The sequence below is a fragment of the Mustela nivalis genome, assembly GCF_964662115.1.
Source record: "Mustela nivalis genome assembly, chromosome: 6".
NCBI lineage: Eukaryota > Metazoa > Chordata > Mammalia > Carnivora > Mustelidae > Mustela > Mustela nivalis.
The window spans coordinates 143,622,643-143,639,979 of record NC_139025.1 but is presented as its reverse complement, the minus strand read 5'-3'; the positions used below and the strand labels follow the sequence as shown (position 1 = coordinate 143,639,979).

Below are 17,337 nucleotides of genomic sequence, written 5' to 3'. Positions count from 1 at the left end.
TGCTCAGCAGGGAGTCCACGTGAAGATTCTCTCCCTCTGTTCCTGACCCAGCTTGTGTTGGCAGGCACATTCTCTCTCAAATAAATAAATTGTTAGAGGAAAGAAGAAGGAAGAAGGAGGAAGGAAGGAAGGAAGGAAGGAAGGAAGGAAGGAAAGAAGGAGAAGAAGAAGGAGGAAGAGTAGGAGGAGGAGGAGGAGGAGGGGACTTAATTCAATTTGGGACATATTAAACCTGAGGTGGTCATGGATCATACAATTGAAAATGTCAAACAGGAACCTAGGCACAAGACTCAGAGATTAGAGCTAAAAATATGCCTTTGGGAATCTTGAGCATATAATTATTAATGTTGTGGGAAACACTGTGCTCATTAGGGATAACATAAAATGAAATCAGCACCAAAGTCCTAAGGAACACAATATATATTACTGTTGCAAATGAATACCCCAGAACTATCATCTAGACATGAGGTTTTTAAACAATGTGGTCAACAGTAAAGAATAAAAAGACTTTTAAGATTTTATCGACTTATTTGAAAGAAAGAGAGCAAGAGAGGGTGAGTCTGAGTCTGGACAGAGAGAGGGAGAGACTCCCCACTGAGCAGGGAGCCCGATGTGGGGCTTGAGCCAGGGACTCTGGGATCAAGACCCGAGTTGAAGGCAGATACTTAACCAACTGAGCCACCCAGGCACCTCTAAAGAAAAAGAATTTTTTAAATATTTTCCAAAAAGAAATCTTTCAGCTTCCCTTGAAAAAATGCATTCTACTTTGAAGTAGTAGAAAAGGAAGAAAGTTCCCATAAACAACACCACAATGGCTGCCTTTAAATTAAAGAAGAAAGACAAATCCTGAAGACCAAAAATCATGAACTTTAAACATCGCTGAAATCTTCCTTCTGCTTTAGCATTTTGCGCCATTTCCAATTACTCCTTCTTCACAACTTGCTTAGAATTTCAAAGCACTATCTGACTGAGAAGATCCATTACTATTTGAGTAAGAAAGGTGGATCCTAGCCACAAACATTTCACTGTTTGAGCTGCATAACCTTCAGTATCTCACAATTTCTAAAACTAACTTTTTATAAGAGAAAAATTGAAATTATACATATTATATGTACCACATGGGGCTAGAACAAAATGCTACACAATTGTAAATATTTGCGGGAGAGTGAATCATTATTACTACTAACAAATGTATTTCCAAGCACGATATTAGTATTTATGATCATAAAAAAATGAGTATTTACTGCATTCATGCTATTTCACATATTTACTTTCTTTGAAACATATTAATACCTTTTTTTGTACATACACTAGAAATCAGGAGAAAAACTTCAATGGAAAATATTCTTATAATTAATTTTCAAAAATTAAATGTCCAATTGGTATCTACGGTTATACCATAAAAAAAAGCAAACTAAAACATAAGAGTATATAATACATATATTACATACGTAGTTTCTACATAGTTTAAATTCTTTTGCTTAAGCTTAGTAGATACTCTGAATTCTTCCCTTTTCTTTAAATATTCATCAACAAAAAGAAGGGGAACTGCTGAGTGAATACTGTTCCAGGACCCATTTTAATCTATACATTTTTCTTTAGCAAACTTCAATCAAGGTGCTTGGAAAACAACAGAATCCTGTAATTTCCAGTTTATCTTAGAAATCACCAATTTACCTTAGAAACCTTGTATTGCACCTTACACACATTTATCTTCTTAAATTCAGTGGGTTAAAGCCTCTGCCTTTGGCCCAGGTCATGATGGGGTCTTGGGATTGAGCCCTGCATCAGGCTTTCTGCTCAGTGGGGAGCCCGCTTCCCCCCTCTTTGTTTGCCTCTCTGCCTACTTGTGATCTCTGCCTGTCAAATAAATAAATAAAATATTTAGAAAATTAAAAAATAACAATAGGAATTTGACTCTATTTTTCCCATCCTGCCTGTGTGTATACAAGTTCTGGCCTGTAGGATACTTGGCTTCAATTGAAAAAATTATGCCTCTTCTCCTACTTCCCCAAACTGAAAGATATCATAAAATGGACGCTTCCTCTGTCAAAGTTTTAAAAGAAAAATATAGAAACATAAGAAACTGGTATCATGGGGTGCCTGACTGGCTCATTCTGTTAAGTGTCTGACTCTTATTCAGCTCAGATCATAATCTCAAGGTTGTGAGATAGTGCCTCACATTGGGCTCTGCACTGGGCATGGAACCTACTTAAGATTCTCTCTCTCCCTCTACCTCTGGCCTTCCCCCTCCCTCCCTCCCTTCCTCTCTACCTCTCCCCATCCCTCTCTCTCTAAAAAAATGAAATAAAAATTTAAAAATAAAAAATTTTTAAAAGGAAACTGGTATCACAATAAAGTAATTTAACAAAGGATTCATTTTATAAGTCATAAGGTTTGAATACCACTTAATACCCCCTAAATTTTACATTTTATATTAAATAAAACTGTTCTTAAAACAAGTACAAAAAATGTCAAGTTCCACTCCCTTTTCTTACTGAGATAATCATCAGGCACATCAATGAGGTCTAATATCTATTGAAAATGTTAATGTTAAAACACATCAAAAGCTATCCCCTACTAACATTTTTCAAAATTTTATTATTTCAAAATGCTCTGGTATTAATGTAACTAACTTCTTTTCCATTTTGAATACAGGAGGAATTCAGATAAAGTTTCAGTCACGAAAACATTTTTTTTTATTTGATAGAGATCACAAGTAGGCAGAAAGGCAGGCAGAGAGAGCGGGGGAGGCGGGGGGCGGGAAGCAGGCTCCCTGCTGAGCAGAGAGCCCAATGTGGGGCTCGATCCCAGGACCCTAAGATCATGACCTGAAACAAAGGCAGAGGCTTTAACCCACTGAGCCACGGGGGCGCCCCCATGAAAACGTTTGAAGAGCACTATACATCTTACAATCTGGAACCATGAACCTAGACCACTGTAAGTTTGTAAGTCAAACACCCTACTCAGAAGCTTTGCAAATATGCACCTATGATTTAAGGAGGCAAATTCAAGTTACAAATGTTAAGTTGACATTTTTAAAAAATCTCTTAACTCTGCTTAACTTTTTTCTTTGACCCTTCCTAAGATATTTTCAGGAAATATTTGTACACTTCATCTTTCATTTGAACATCTTTCTCAGCTTATATCTAACTCATGTCCTCAAATCCACACTTTCTTCTATTTATTGTCACAGAAAATATGGACTACTTCAGGTTTTTTTTCTTTTTTTAAATAAGGCTAAATGATATGGAAGATGAAGTGAGAACAATGAAAAAGTTAGGATTATCTCAGCGGTATTGCTAAATATATGAAAAACTGTCAGAATACAACAGAATGCGCTTCAAATGGACAGTATAAATTCCCTTAATTAATCTACATTAAGCCACAAAATGAACTCCAAAAAGACTACTATTCAAGCTAAAAAGACCGTCTGATTTTAAGAAAGGAAATCATTTCCATTGTGTTTATTTACTTCATAACATAATGAAAAATATCTTACTAGAAATGATATATCAGCAAGAAAGTGCACTTCATATGATCCTCGCAGAAAATTCTTTGCTCCTTTTTCACAAAATGCAATTGCTATAGGAAAAAAAAAAATGAGATGGGTAAGTGTTCTTAACTCCAAAATTGAACTAAATATGTTTTGTCATTATACATTATACATTCCAACACTATGCCCGGCAGATAGCTCCAAAAATACTTGCTGAAAAATAGGAAAATAAATATTTAAGTCATTTGTGGTATTTGCCTAATAAAAACATAATGTTAGCCAATGGGGAATTTCTAATGTCACTAACCTATTTTTTCAGTTAAGTATTATTTAGATGTTCAGTAATGTTTGATAACTCACTAGATTCACAAATTGGGTTTCCTAGGTCCCATTTTCCTACACTCTAGATCCAATGATATGCTTTCTATTTACCTTGTACACACAGCCTACTGAATTTTGCTAAAATAATTGGAAGTATTCACTATATTATGTTCTCATTTATAAAAGAAAATTGTCAGAGGGTCAGTAATCTGCGTTGCCGTAAAATATGTTTGTATTCAAATACATGTATGCTTGTAGCTTTCACTGTCTTTTAAAGGTAATAATGAAATGAAAATAATGAACATAAGATTGCCAAAGTGAACATAAAACTGATGTCAATAATTCATATTTAAAAAAGGAACACTGGTGAATACTAACCAAGGATCAGTACATAAAGAATAATCCAGTTCTTTGAATAACAGTAAGGCCTTTAGGTATAAAGGAAAGATGGTAAAAGCCCCTTCCCTCAGTCCCCACCTTGCTCACCCAGATGGGCCAGGACCAATTATGGTGTTGTTCATCCAATAATTTAGAAATGCATGACTGGATGACTCTACCAACTCCCAAGTAAATCTGCTACATCAAATAAAAATGGTAATTTCTCCATGAAAAGAAATACCAGTCTTTAGAATCTGATTCGGCAATATTAATTACTGTGATACTATAATTTTATTTCCATTTCAAATCAACCCCTTCTCTAGAGGGGAAAAAATACAAATTGCCAAATATTCTTTTTATATTAATAAATTAAATATTAAAAGCCTGAACTTTTAAGACATATAGACACACAAATAAGCTTTTTTTGGCAAGGTTAAAAAGAGCTTGCTTTAAAAAGCCAATTTTAGGGCGCCTGGGTGGCTCAGTGGGTTAAGCCGCTGCCTTGGGCTCAGATCATGATTCTAGGATACTAGGATTGAGTCCCATATCCAGCTCCTTGCTCAGCAGGGAGCCAGCCTACTTTTCCCTATGTGTGCTATTTCCCCAGCTGATATGCACACTCTTGTGGTCTCTACTCTCTCACTCTTTCTCTGACAAATAAACACAATCTTTAAAAATAAATAAATAAATAAATAAATAAATAATGAATTGTTATTGGAAATTTGTGTTTTGTACATAGTTCTCAATTTCTAAAAGGAAATATTTTTAAAAATCAAATTCTTTTATAATGTTCTATAATGAAACATACTCTTACCTTCAAAATAAAACCTGAACTAAAATGTTAGTGCTACATCCAGTTATCATTAAATTTCATATATTAAATCTCCAAATCTCATTGCTTCTGTCCAGGCAAGGGCTAGACAACCTGCATCTCCAATTGCTATTACTCCCAAATCTGATTCCGTGATCCCCACCAACCTCCTAGCTAGACACTCTACCTTTTTTTTTGAGAGGGAGCGGCTTGCATTCATATAAGCAAGCAGGTTGGGGAGAGGGGTTTAGCAAAGGGAAAGGGAGACAGAGACTCCTAAGCAGGCTCCATACCAAGCATGGAACCAACTGCAGAACCCTGAGATCATGACCTGAGCCAAATCCAGTCAGACACCCAACTGAGTCACCCAGTCCCTCCATTTCTAATCAGCCTACATTGTTGTTAACCTGGACTTCAAGCTCTGTAATTCCGCTCAAATTTTCACCTCTGCTAGAAAACAGGGTGCCCCCATCTCTTAAACAATCTTCCCCAGTTTAACGGCACCTTCTGTGACAGCAACCTCAGGAATACTCTTACCATCACAATCACTTCTAGGAGGTGGGGGGGGAGTAAAATCATACTGAGTTTTGTTTAAGTATGAGCCTCTTCTATTCTATACTTTATGTTTTTTTTTAGAGAAAGAACTTCATGCATTTTTATATCCCCAATATCTAGTTAGTATTTGGAATAGAATTCAATATAGTCCATTCAGAAAATATTTACTGAGTATCCAATATACTCCAGACACCTTTCTTGTTCTAGTGAAAAATCTCTACATCTCTACGACTGATCTCATGGAGCTTGCATTCTAGTTGGGGAAGCCTACATCACAGAATGAATGAGGAATATGTAATATACAGCAGTTATATGAAGTCCTTAATAAAAAAAAAAAGAGAGTGAGAGAGAGAGAGAGAAAGCAAGGAAGTAAGTACTATCATATGGGATTAAGATTTGAGAAAGAATTAATGAGATGATGACAATAACAGCAACTGCAACAGCAGTATTTATCATATGCTAACCAATATCCTAACTGCTTTAGATGCAGTTAGGAACAGCAACAAAGGCAAGCCAACAATAATCTCATTATTATCCTCAAAAGGAAACTGACAGACTAAGAAGGTACCTACCAAGGTCACATAGCAAAGTCAGTCAAGTTGTCTAACCCAGGCATGCTTTTAACAGTTATGCACAACCACAGTTCAGCTCACTTTTTTTTTTTAAGGTTTTATATATTTATTTGTGAGAGAGAGAGCAAGTACGAGCAGGGGGAGAGGAAGAAGGAGAGGACGAAGCAGACTCCTTGCTGAGCAGGGAGCCCAACTCTGCTGGAGCTCAATCCCAGGACTCTGAGAACATGACCTGAGCCCTGAACCAAAGGCAGATGGCAAACCACTGAGTGACCGAGCCACTCATGTCATGAGATACCGTGACAACAGGTGAGTGCTTGCTGTGAACAAAAATGATAAACACTGACAACTTCTCAAACTTATTCTTAAAATAAGTTTTAAGTTTCTATAGGATAATTATCAGAGCAGAAATTACACAAGACAATATCACAAAATCACATGGATACATCTTGTAAAGAAGTAATCTGAAACAAATAAAAACAGTGTAGACACTATCATTCCAATAATAGTTGAATGTCAAATATCACAGTTTATATAGTGAAACAAGTTACTACAACTTCCAATTTTCCATATTAACAAGAAGGGTTAAATGAAATGACTGATTCAAACTCCTCTTTTCAAATATCTCAACTACATTTTACAAAGCAAATAGATAACACTTAATACAATTGCTGATGATAACTGAAGACCTGAATGACCCAAGAAAAACCACTCCCTAATGCCTTCTCCTGTTATACTAGCTTGTTAATTATGTGCTTAATCAGTGAATGCCAACAAATTAGAAAGCAAAATGAAACAAAGTGCTCCTGACAGGGTATTAACATTCCCTGTATCAAGTCTTAAGGGCCTAAAATGCTAAGCATCTCCTCAAGTCTTGATTAAAAAAAAATCAACCTAATTATGAAGAAAATTTCTACTTTATGTTTGAACTTACCAAATTTCACTGGATACCTCTGCCCTGAGTATAATGCAGTGTGAAAGAAAAGAGGTTTGTATATGCAAACAGCTTTTAAAATCAATCCCGATTAAGGGGAAAGTTAAACAGGCAATAACCAAAAATAAGTCTATAAACACAATAAATGGTGCATATTTGCTCAAATATTAATTTCATTTTGTAATGACTGAACGTTAACAGTCTTCAGGACCCCCAGCATGGCCTGGTACAACCTGTTTTGCTGGTAAACCTGTTTGGATTACAAAATGGGGAAGTGTTTTGAGATTCCAGGAGGACGGGGCTCCTGGGTGGTTCAATCAGTTAAGTGTCTGTCTTAGGCTCAAGTCATGATTCCAGGGTCCTAGGATGGAGCCCCACATAGGACTCCTTGCTCAGTAGGAAGGCTGTTTCTTCCTCTTTCTCTGCCTGTTGTTCCTTTGTTCCTCCTGCTTGTTGCTTTCTCTGTTAAAAAAAAAAAAAAAAAGAGAGGAGTGATATGACTGGGTTTAATCACCAGCTACATTTGAGATAGGAAGAACTACCTGAGAAATGTTCTCTAGGTAGAATCATCTTTCTCTTTTTAAAGGAGATTTTATTTATTTATTTATTTATTAGAGAGAGAGAGAGAGAGAGAGAGAGAGCGTGCACGTGGGGGAGGAGGAGTGCGAGGGACAAGCTCAGATGCAGGGCTCAATCCCAGACCCTGAGATCATGACCTGAAACCAAAGCAAGAACTGGATTCCTCAGGCACTGAGCCACCCAGGCGCCTTTGGATTAATCTCTATCTTGAGGTTATATCTAGGATATTCTCCAGAGGTATATAATCAGGGCACCCAACCATCATAGAGTAATAGGAAAATAAGACACCAGCTTCCTCCTCATTGGCTAACTCCCTAACTTCTGATTTGATTCTGGGGTATAGGAAGGACACATTTGTTCTCACGCGAGTTTGAGTTTGCTGTTTTGTATTACTAACTAAATTCACATAATTGTGCAAGGATTGCTAGAAATTTTAATCTTGCAAATCTGAAACTCTATGCACAGGGAAGAACAACCCCGTTCCTTCCACCCCTCAGCCCTGGGAGCCATGGTTCCAATTTCTGTTTGTAGAAATTTGACTGCTTTATTTTTTATTTTATTTTTATTATTATTTTAAGATTTTGTTCATTTATTTGACAGACAGAGATCACAAGTAGGCAGAGAGGAGGAAGCAGGCTCCCCACCGAGCAGAAAGCCCAGAGTGGGGCTCGATCCCAGGACCCTGGGATCATGACCTGAGCCGAAGGCAGAGGCTTTAACCTACTCAGCCACCTAGGTGTCCCTATTTTATATTATTTTCAACCCCTTTAGAGATCTCATATAAGGGGACTCAGAAAATCTGGTGTGTGTGTGTGTGTGTGTGTGTGAGAGAGAGAGACTGGCTTATTTTGTGTAACGCAATATCCTTAAGTTTCATTCATATTGTAACGTGTGACAGAATTTCCTTCTTTTTAAAGAATAATATTACATTTTCTTTACTCATTCACACCACATTCTCTCAGCCCATCCATCCATCCATGGGCTCCTGGGAATAGTGCCCTGTGAACCTAGAAATGCAGAAACCCCGTTCAGATCCTGATTTCAGTTTTCCGCAATACAGAAGTGGGATTACTGGATCATAGTGTATTTTTTAATTTTTGGAGGAAACTTCGCACCATGTTCCACAGCAGTTGCACTGTTTCACATTCCCAACCATCTGCGCTCCAATTTCTTCACGTCCCTCCACAGCCCTGCCCGCTACCAGAAGTCTTCGTGACAGGAAGGGTAGGCTGATGCGGCAACCTTGGTAGTCGTCGTCTTTGAAGAAATTGTGACAGTTTTCTATCAACCACCACCCTGATCAATGTGCATCAATAGTGAAACGAGACCCTCCTCCCAGCTAAAAGATTACAGCTTGCTAAATGCACAGATGACGGTTATCAGTTTTCAGCAAGAAAATATTTTTTAATTTGGGTGCCTGGGGGACTCTGTTGGCAAAGCAACGGCCTTCAGCTCGGGTCATGATCCCAGAGTCCTGGGATCGAGTCCCACATGGGGCTCCCCGATCCACGAGCAGTCCGCCTCTCCCTCTGTTCTTCTCCCCTCTCATGCTCTCTCTCACTCTCACTCTCTCTCTCAAATAAATAAATAAAATAATAACAAAAATATTTTTTAAACAAGGCTTTTTTTATTTGATTTCAATAAAAAATATTAATTAATGAATTATGGGCTTTATGGTGACATTTGCATTATTGTGGTGGCCTGGAACTAAATCTGCCTTCCCTAGGGCCCTGATGGCACCACGTTCCCCCTCCTCCCTCCAGGCAGGCCCAAGAGTGGGAACAGCTCCCCCTGTTGTTAGCATCTGGGAGTCTCCCTCTGCTTTTTGCCTTGCTTTCTGCTTCCACAGCTCCAAGAAACAGAGGGCAAGCATCTATCTGATACATTGGGCAATTCTCCTTTTGTGTATATACGAGCTAGGTATATTTTGCATATTATGCAAATTGTGTGAACATCATTTCTTTCTCTCTTTAAAATTGTTTTAAAAATTGGCAGCTTTCTTTACTGTTCTATTACTCTCTGTGACCGCCAAACTGACTAAAAGTGCCTTGTAAACTGCATGGGGGAGATCTGTTTGCTTGCCATCTCTGAAAAACTTTTATTTTCGCTACATAAATTGAGAAATGTCGAAACATTTAGCAAACAATAACTTAAAGAAAAGGAAAAAAGTTTTAAATGTTAACAAAGGGAGAAAAAATTGTAACTAAACTCTGCTAAGATAATTAAAATTTTATGAAGTTGGAATAGGAAATTGTTGTTTTAGGGTTTTCTTTTCCCCAGTTTTTCAAATCAAAATTTGTTCAGATACATATTAATTGACTTGTGCAGATGTCTCATACAAGCTTATGTGTATGAAAACAGCACACAAAAATGTTCATGCCATAGAAAAACGTTCTTAAAAAAAATGTTGATTATTTTAAATGTTTGTATCCATGCCAAATTTTGATAATTGTTAAAGTAACTGGAGATCTTTAACTTAAATCTTTAACTTAATATTTTCTAGTTCTAGAGGGTCTGGTGAAAATAATACATCTTTAAGAATTATAGGAAATGACACTTTAATGGAAACATACTATCTGAAAACTATAATGCTAAATCTACTTGAATAAAAGCAATTGTACTATCAATTAAATAACTATCTAACTATCTATCTAAATAATACCTAAACTAAAAAGAGATAAGTCAAAATAACTTTAAAGACAGAAAACACATGCAGATGTTATGCTGTGGTTGTGGGAATTCAGGACCGGCCTGCGGTGAGCTCAGTCAAATCCTCAGGGGGCTCTGGTGGTGTGGCCCAGCTGCCTGGGCCCTCAAGTCCTGGCTCTTCTCCTTCCTGGGGGTGCTGATGATCCAGGGGTTCTCTGACACTTCTGGGCCTCTGTGGGCAGCTGGTGGAGGAGCAGGAGTAAAAGGGCCACTTGGGAAAAGCTGGAAGTTGGACTCTGCTTTGGCCAACATTTGCCTGTTGTAATCACTTTCTTTCTTTAGCTCCTTGAGGCTTCTCTCGGTCAGCACAGCTGCCATCCAGCTTTCCTGAGCTCTCTTTGCATGGAAGAGGATCCCCTTTTGATAGTGTATGGCATTTTCCTCCAATTGTCTTCTGGTGTCTTCAGCGATCTCCTTGTAGAAGTCTCGAGTCTGAGACATGGCCTTGATGTTTCTACGTGTGCAGGAAAGATTCCACTTAATGTCTGCACACTGCTCTTCTGCCTCCGACCATTTTCTCTCAACGGGGCTGATGCATTCTTGATATAATTGAGGCAGAGTTTGAAGCTTCTGTTTCAGCTGCTGAATCTCCTCTTCAAGCTGTGAATTTTCACGCTGCAAAGAGGCCTCCTTGGCTTGAAGATCTGTTATTTGTGCCATAAGCTCCTCATTCATTTGCTTTCCTTCCTGCAAATGTCTGGCTAGTTCCTGCTTTTTCGCTTCAGCACTTTGAAGGGACACATTGGAATCAGCATCATCAGTGACACCCTTCAGATCACCCTCTGACCCGTGGATGGGGCCATCGTCAATTTCTGTTTCCCTCTTTTCCTCGACCTCACAGTTGACATGACCCAAATGATCTCCAAGGTGTGTGGGCCCGGGGAAGGTCTTCAGCAGGTTTTCACCCACGGGTACTAACTGGCTGACTTTCTCGTTCAGGGCCTGTTGGAATCCTGCGTTTGACTGTTCAAGCCTTTCTTTCTCCTGCTCCATTTCTTGGAGTCTCTGCTTCCATCTCGCAGTTTCTTGGGTGAGCCGTTCTGGACTCTGGAGATCAGGAGGGTTTTTAGTCACATCACCCAGTGTTTTCTCCCCAAGGTCTTCTCCCTTCTCTTCTGAGGCTTTGAAGATGGGTCTGTGACCAGTCTCTTGAGATGATTTAGAAGGCTGGCCCTTCAGCAACTTTTTCAGAAAGTCAAGAGTATTCTGAAGAGACAGCCTACAGTGGTTTGTATTTATTGCTGATAAGCACGAGGATGTTAAGTTGGGAAGACTGGCCTCCGCCCCGGGCAGACCTCGGGCATCATCAGCTTGTGTCAGCGGTTCCATATTCTCACTGCCTTTTCCACAGACTTCAGCGTGGGCGAAACACCTTTTGCCTGACACCTTCACACTTCTCTAAAATGTGTTGTTTCTTCACTGGTAAAACCAGTATCACAGTTTATACCAGGATCTCCCAGGGAAATCCACGGAGACCTGAAACGTGTCTCCAGCTTTCAAAAATCACCAGCAGAGGCCCGCACAGGTGGTCTAGGACCAAGTGGAAAGTGGATCTATGGTAGGCAGGAGGCCATCCAGGGCTATGGAGAGCTCCCTAGCTCTGCCTCCAAAGGCCAGTGTTCTCTGGGTCTCAACTGAAGGCTCAGAACCTTGGGGGGCGCTCTACCTCTAAGGTAAACAGTTGCCTGACAACCAGAGCACAGCAGTTGCATTGGGGGATGGGGAGGCCAGCCAGCTTCTAGGAGACAGTTGCTCTAAATTTGCCCTGAAATAAAAAGTGATCTCACTTCTACAGGCATGGGGGGAGGTGGAAAGACTGATTGTAGCCAGGTGTCCAGCCACTGAAGGCCCACATGACCCGACAGGAAACCTACGGGTCAAAGCAGGGCCAGACCTTGACCATTCTCTCAGGACCCCCACCTGTAAGTGAGGCTCATTCTCCTGATTTAAAGCTTCCTTCTGCTTCAGAGAAGCCTGGCCCTGTCCTCCAAGGTCTCAGGGATCTGTCTCTTTTGAGGTCCCCTCAGCCACTCTGGGCAGGCAGCTTCCCAGGAGTGAAAGGGTCTCCCCAAAGATATTAATTAAGACAATGGATTCTAGTTCTAGCAAGTCAGAAGAAATCAGCTGGAGCTGGCAGAGTCTCATGAATTCATGAATTTTCTGTGGAGCCAGCATGTCCAAGAATATTTGGAAGGGATTAACTCTGTTCTAGGGGTAACTGCAGTGGTCCATGTGGTTCTCCATCTTTAGCCCATCACCCCCAAGATGGCCCCCAGGAGGGTCCCTGGTCCACAAAGTCATTTCCAGAAGCAGACCTGTGGGGAGAGGGCAGGTCCTTTTTTGGGCTCACCTTTTATTTCATTAAACCCTGTCTCACTCCCCAGGCATCTCTCTGGCAGACACAGCTCAGAACCCGTGAGCTAAAATGTTCATTCTTAGAAAGGGTTAATAATTATGGTGACTAACATAACACAATAAAAAAAGGGAGAAAAGAAAGGTTAATAAAACTGACATAATCTCAGTGATCAAGGGAAAGAAAGACACGAAGTAACAATATAAGGAATGGAAGACAAAATATAAAAGAGAATATGAGCAATATGAAGAAAATTAGAGCATATGCCCATTGAATATCCATAATATTAACAATTTAAATAAAATAGAGAATTTCTTGAAAAACCCAACTTACCCAACTGGCAGAAAAATTAGAAGAGTAGGAATCAGTCTATCTCTTACAGAAATTAAATGTTTACTTTAAAAAACTCTCACACAATGAACTCCAAGGACAAACAGATTTACTGGTAAACTTTTCCAAGTATTCAAAGAAGAAATATATTACTATTACACAAACTTCTCCAGAGAACAAGAAACAAGACTTCCCAACTCATTTTATAAGGCCAGCATAACTTGTCATAAGCTAAGAATGACATTACAAGAAAAAAAAATTTCAGACTAAACTCACACACACACACAAATACTCGCAAAAATAAAAAATGGGGTAAGAACAATCAAATCAAGTGATATATATAAAGGTGTATTTCAAGAAATACATTTTTAAAGCATTCAAATGCTTTAACATTTGAAAATCAACCAACATAGGATACTACATTAAAGAAAAAAGGGGAGAAAAATACCATAGAATCATCTACATAAACTCAGAAAAAGCTTTTGATAAAATTCAACACTGATTCAGGATAAAAACAGTGGCATTAGAAATAGCAGAAAACTTTTCTATTCTGATAAAAGGGATCTTTTAGAAAAACTCTCAGTAAATACCATAATCAATGATCACATATTGAATGTGTTTTCCTAAAGTTGAGAATGAGACAAAGGATGCCCACTACCTTCACATTTATTCATTATTCTAGAGGTCCTAGCTGGTACAATGAAACAAGATAATGTAATAAAGGATTTCAAAAAGAGTAAATCACTGTTCACAGACAACACAACTGTTTACATAGGAAATCCAAAATAGTGTACAACTTATACTATTAGAAATAAGTAAATTTTGAAAGTGAATTTTGCAAGATTGCTAGACACAAAGTCAACATTAAAAAAATAAACTAAGCTTTTATAGGCTTAGCAACAAGCATCGAGACTAATGAAATCTGGGGAAAAACACAATGACACTAAAAAAAATCCAATACCTATAAATAAACAAAATAAAAAATGTTTAGACCTGTACATTAATGAAAAACAAATGTAAGGTAAAAATATCTATTTATGGATTACAAGACTTAATACTGTAAAGATTTCAGTTCTCCTAAATCAATCCATACATCTGAATTCCAGTAAGTTTATTTTGTTGATTCTCTTAAGTGAATATTTTTTTTAAAGATTTTTTTTATTTATTTGACAGAGAGAGATCACAAGTAGGCAGAGAGGCAGGCAGAGAGAGAGAGAGAGAAGGAAGCAGGCTACCTGCTGAACAGAGAGCCCGATGCGGGACTCGATCCCAGGACCCTGAGATCATGACCTGAGCCGAAGGCAGCGGCCTAACCCACTGAGCCACCCCGGCGCCCATCTCTTAAGTGAATATTGACACTTGGTTTCACTTGGAAAGAAAAATGACAAGAACAACCACTCAGTCATGCAGAATACCATGGTAGAGAATTTCTACTACCAAATATTAAACTACAGTAATTAAAATAGTACAGAATTGAGCAAGGATATAAAATACACAGATGGAACAAAACAGAGTTCAGAAACAGCCCCACATGTGTATGATTCCTTGATTCACAGCAAAGGCAACCCCTGTTATGCAATGGAGGAAGGATGGTTCTTAAAACAAACTGTACTGGGTGAACTGAGTATTTATCAGGAAAATAAATCTTAACCCCAACACCTCAAACCATACACAAAACTAAATTCAAAATGGATAACAGATCTAAAACATGAAAGGTAAAAAGCAGAAGAAAGCATAAAAACAATCTTTATGGACTTATGATAGGTAAGTATTTCTCCAACACAACACAGAGCAAAAGCCATAAAGGAAAAAAAAAAAAGAGAGAGAGAAACTGGACAACATTAAAAAAAAAAAAAAAAAGGATTGAAAAAGTGAAAAGGCAAGCCATGATATGAGGGAAGTTATTTGAAATGCAAACAATGAACAAAACACTCAGAATATATTAAATACAGAATGTATACTAATAATTACTAAGAAAAAAGCAGTCAAGGAGACTGCCTAAGAAAAGGTAGTGAGGTACGACTTAACAGGTAAGTCATAAAAGAAGGTATCTAAAGGGCCAGGAAAGTTATGAAAAGGTAATCAACTTCATCACACATCACAGAATCTTAAAATTAAAATGTTACTTTTGCTCACCCACCAGAACAGCTAAAATGAAAGGGATAAAAACTAGTAATGGTGAATATTTAGAGCAGATGAGCAGCTGGAACTTTCACACCCTGTTAGCAGAGCAAAAATTATAAATCAGTACAACCACTTTAGAAAACTATTGTTATTAAAGCTATCACAGGTATATTCTCTGACTTAGCAACTGTACCCCTCGACATATACCCAAGCATTCATAGGTACCAAAGACACACATGGGAGTATTCAAAATAGCACTCTTTATCATAGTCTCAAAGTAGAAAACAACCCAAAATTCTATTTACAGTAGAAAAAATAAGTGTACACATTGTGTTCTATCCACTCAATGGGATATCATACATCAATGAAAACATATATGAATATGTAGATTTATAAAATACATCTACATATATACCCACATGCAACACTAACATTAATTTCACAAACATAATGTTGCCCAAACGAACACATGCTGTTCACATAAATTCAAAACCAGGGGTAATTAACCTATGTGTTAGAAAGTTCAGTGAATGATTTTCCTTCCCTGGGGCAGGGAGATAATGCCTGGGAGACAAGACAGAGAGTTTCTGGGGTGGTGCACTGGGATATGCTGGTTACGTGGCCATGTACTTTTTGCAATAACTCTCTTAGCCACACTTAGGATTTGTGTGCTTTTCTTTTATGTTATACTTTAATACAAAATTTACTTTTTAAATAGAAACATATTATGCTAAGAAGGACCAACACAAGGTTTCACTAGAAGCTCCCAAATGGAAGTCAAGTGAAAGCTTCCAAGTAGAATTGAAGTGAGGTGAAGCAGCTCTTAAGTGCATGGTAGTGTCAACCCCAAGAGTTTTAACTCACTCTTCTAATGACTTGAAGTGTGATTTTATCTTAGTAGCTCCAAAAATCCATCATTGAAAACTCTATTCGCTATTACCTCCTTCAGTACTGCTCGCTAAACAACCCCAGAGGTTGGTAGTTCCTTCCATAAACCCTCCCAGCACCTAAGCTTAGCATCTATCTGCCACATAGTTAAATTTCTTCTGTAGGCTATATGTTTTGAATGAGTCTCCAGTGCTTAACAGTCTCTCTCTGATATGGTAAATATTCAAATTTGGATGAATAAGTGACACATATTCTCTTCAGCACAGAAACCTTTTTCCCCCATTTTAATGCAAGAATAATGAAACTTTTGACTCAAAATCCACAAGTTAAAAGTGACAAATTACGTCTGTGCCTAATCAAACCTGAAAACCAAATTGTCTAACTACCTCCACAGTATGGTTTCTGCATTCTTTGCCAAAATCTCCTGAGAAGAAATTCAGACACCCTTACCCTTGCCCCATCTGGCAGCTTAGTAAGAAAATGACTTAGGTAAACTCAACATATTAATTATTAATTCAGGCTAATTCTAGTTGCTGAGTATAGTGGCAAGCTTCATCTTTTAATAATATCATTTCCTTAGCTTAAAAAGCTCCATTACACAGTCACTTACATATGCCTAGCTCCTTTTTCTCTCTAAAATTGGGATGTCTTTTCCACTGGTAGATCCAGTGTATCTATGCTGAATTTAAACATGACTCTCTATGGGATAATGAGAGTTCAGGGAATGTTACATCCTTTGCCAGTTCTCTGCTTTTATGTTATTCCCCGAATAAACCCTATTTTACATTAGTATTGCATGTGTTCATGAAGCAGGTCCCCCATGTTCCCTCTATGTGACATAGTCCTCAGATTTATGAAGGGACATTTACTTGCAAGCTTGCTTAGAATCATGATGGAATAGTTATTTTATCACTCTCCCCTGTTTTATCAACCTTCATAAAGAATCATACTGTGTGAGCCCTACATTTTATCAGAAGAATTTTCATGAGATGAAACAGGAGTTCTCTTCATTTAGGTCCAGTGACAACTCTAATCACTTCCACTAACTTCTCTATCAGCTATTCAGCTGAGTTTTGTCTCCAATTATATCCATATTACCAGATGAATTACTACTCAAACTCTGCAGATTTTATCTTTAGTGCTGTTCTGTTCCTGGTAAGCTTCCAGAAACCAGCTTTTCTGGAAACTTCTCCTGAGAGGTAAACTTTCCAGAGCAGAATCTACCCCTCCTGCATATGCTGTGACTACTAGATTATTCACAATATTCTATGAAACTATTTTTCCTTC

The 17,337-nt window shown here is 38.2% G+C and overlaps 1 protein-coding gene and 1 long non-coding RNA gene across 2 annotated transcripts in view; both read right to left on the bottom strand.

The window, feature by feature from the left end:
• The window catches only part of LOC309867667, a 720,752-nt gene that overhangs the window by 586,588 nt on the left and 116,827 nt on the right, over window positions 1-17,337 (bottom strand). The window lies entirely within an intron of this gene.
• LOC309867664 (myocyte-specific enhancer factor 2A-like) overlaps window positions 1-17,337 on the bottom strand; it is a gene marked incomplete at its 5' end in the record, with an annotated part of 120,802 nt that overhangs the window by 102,583 nt on the left and 882 nt on the right.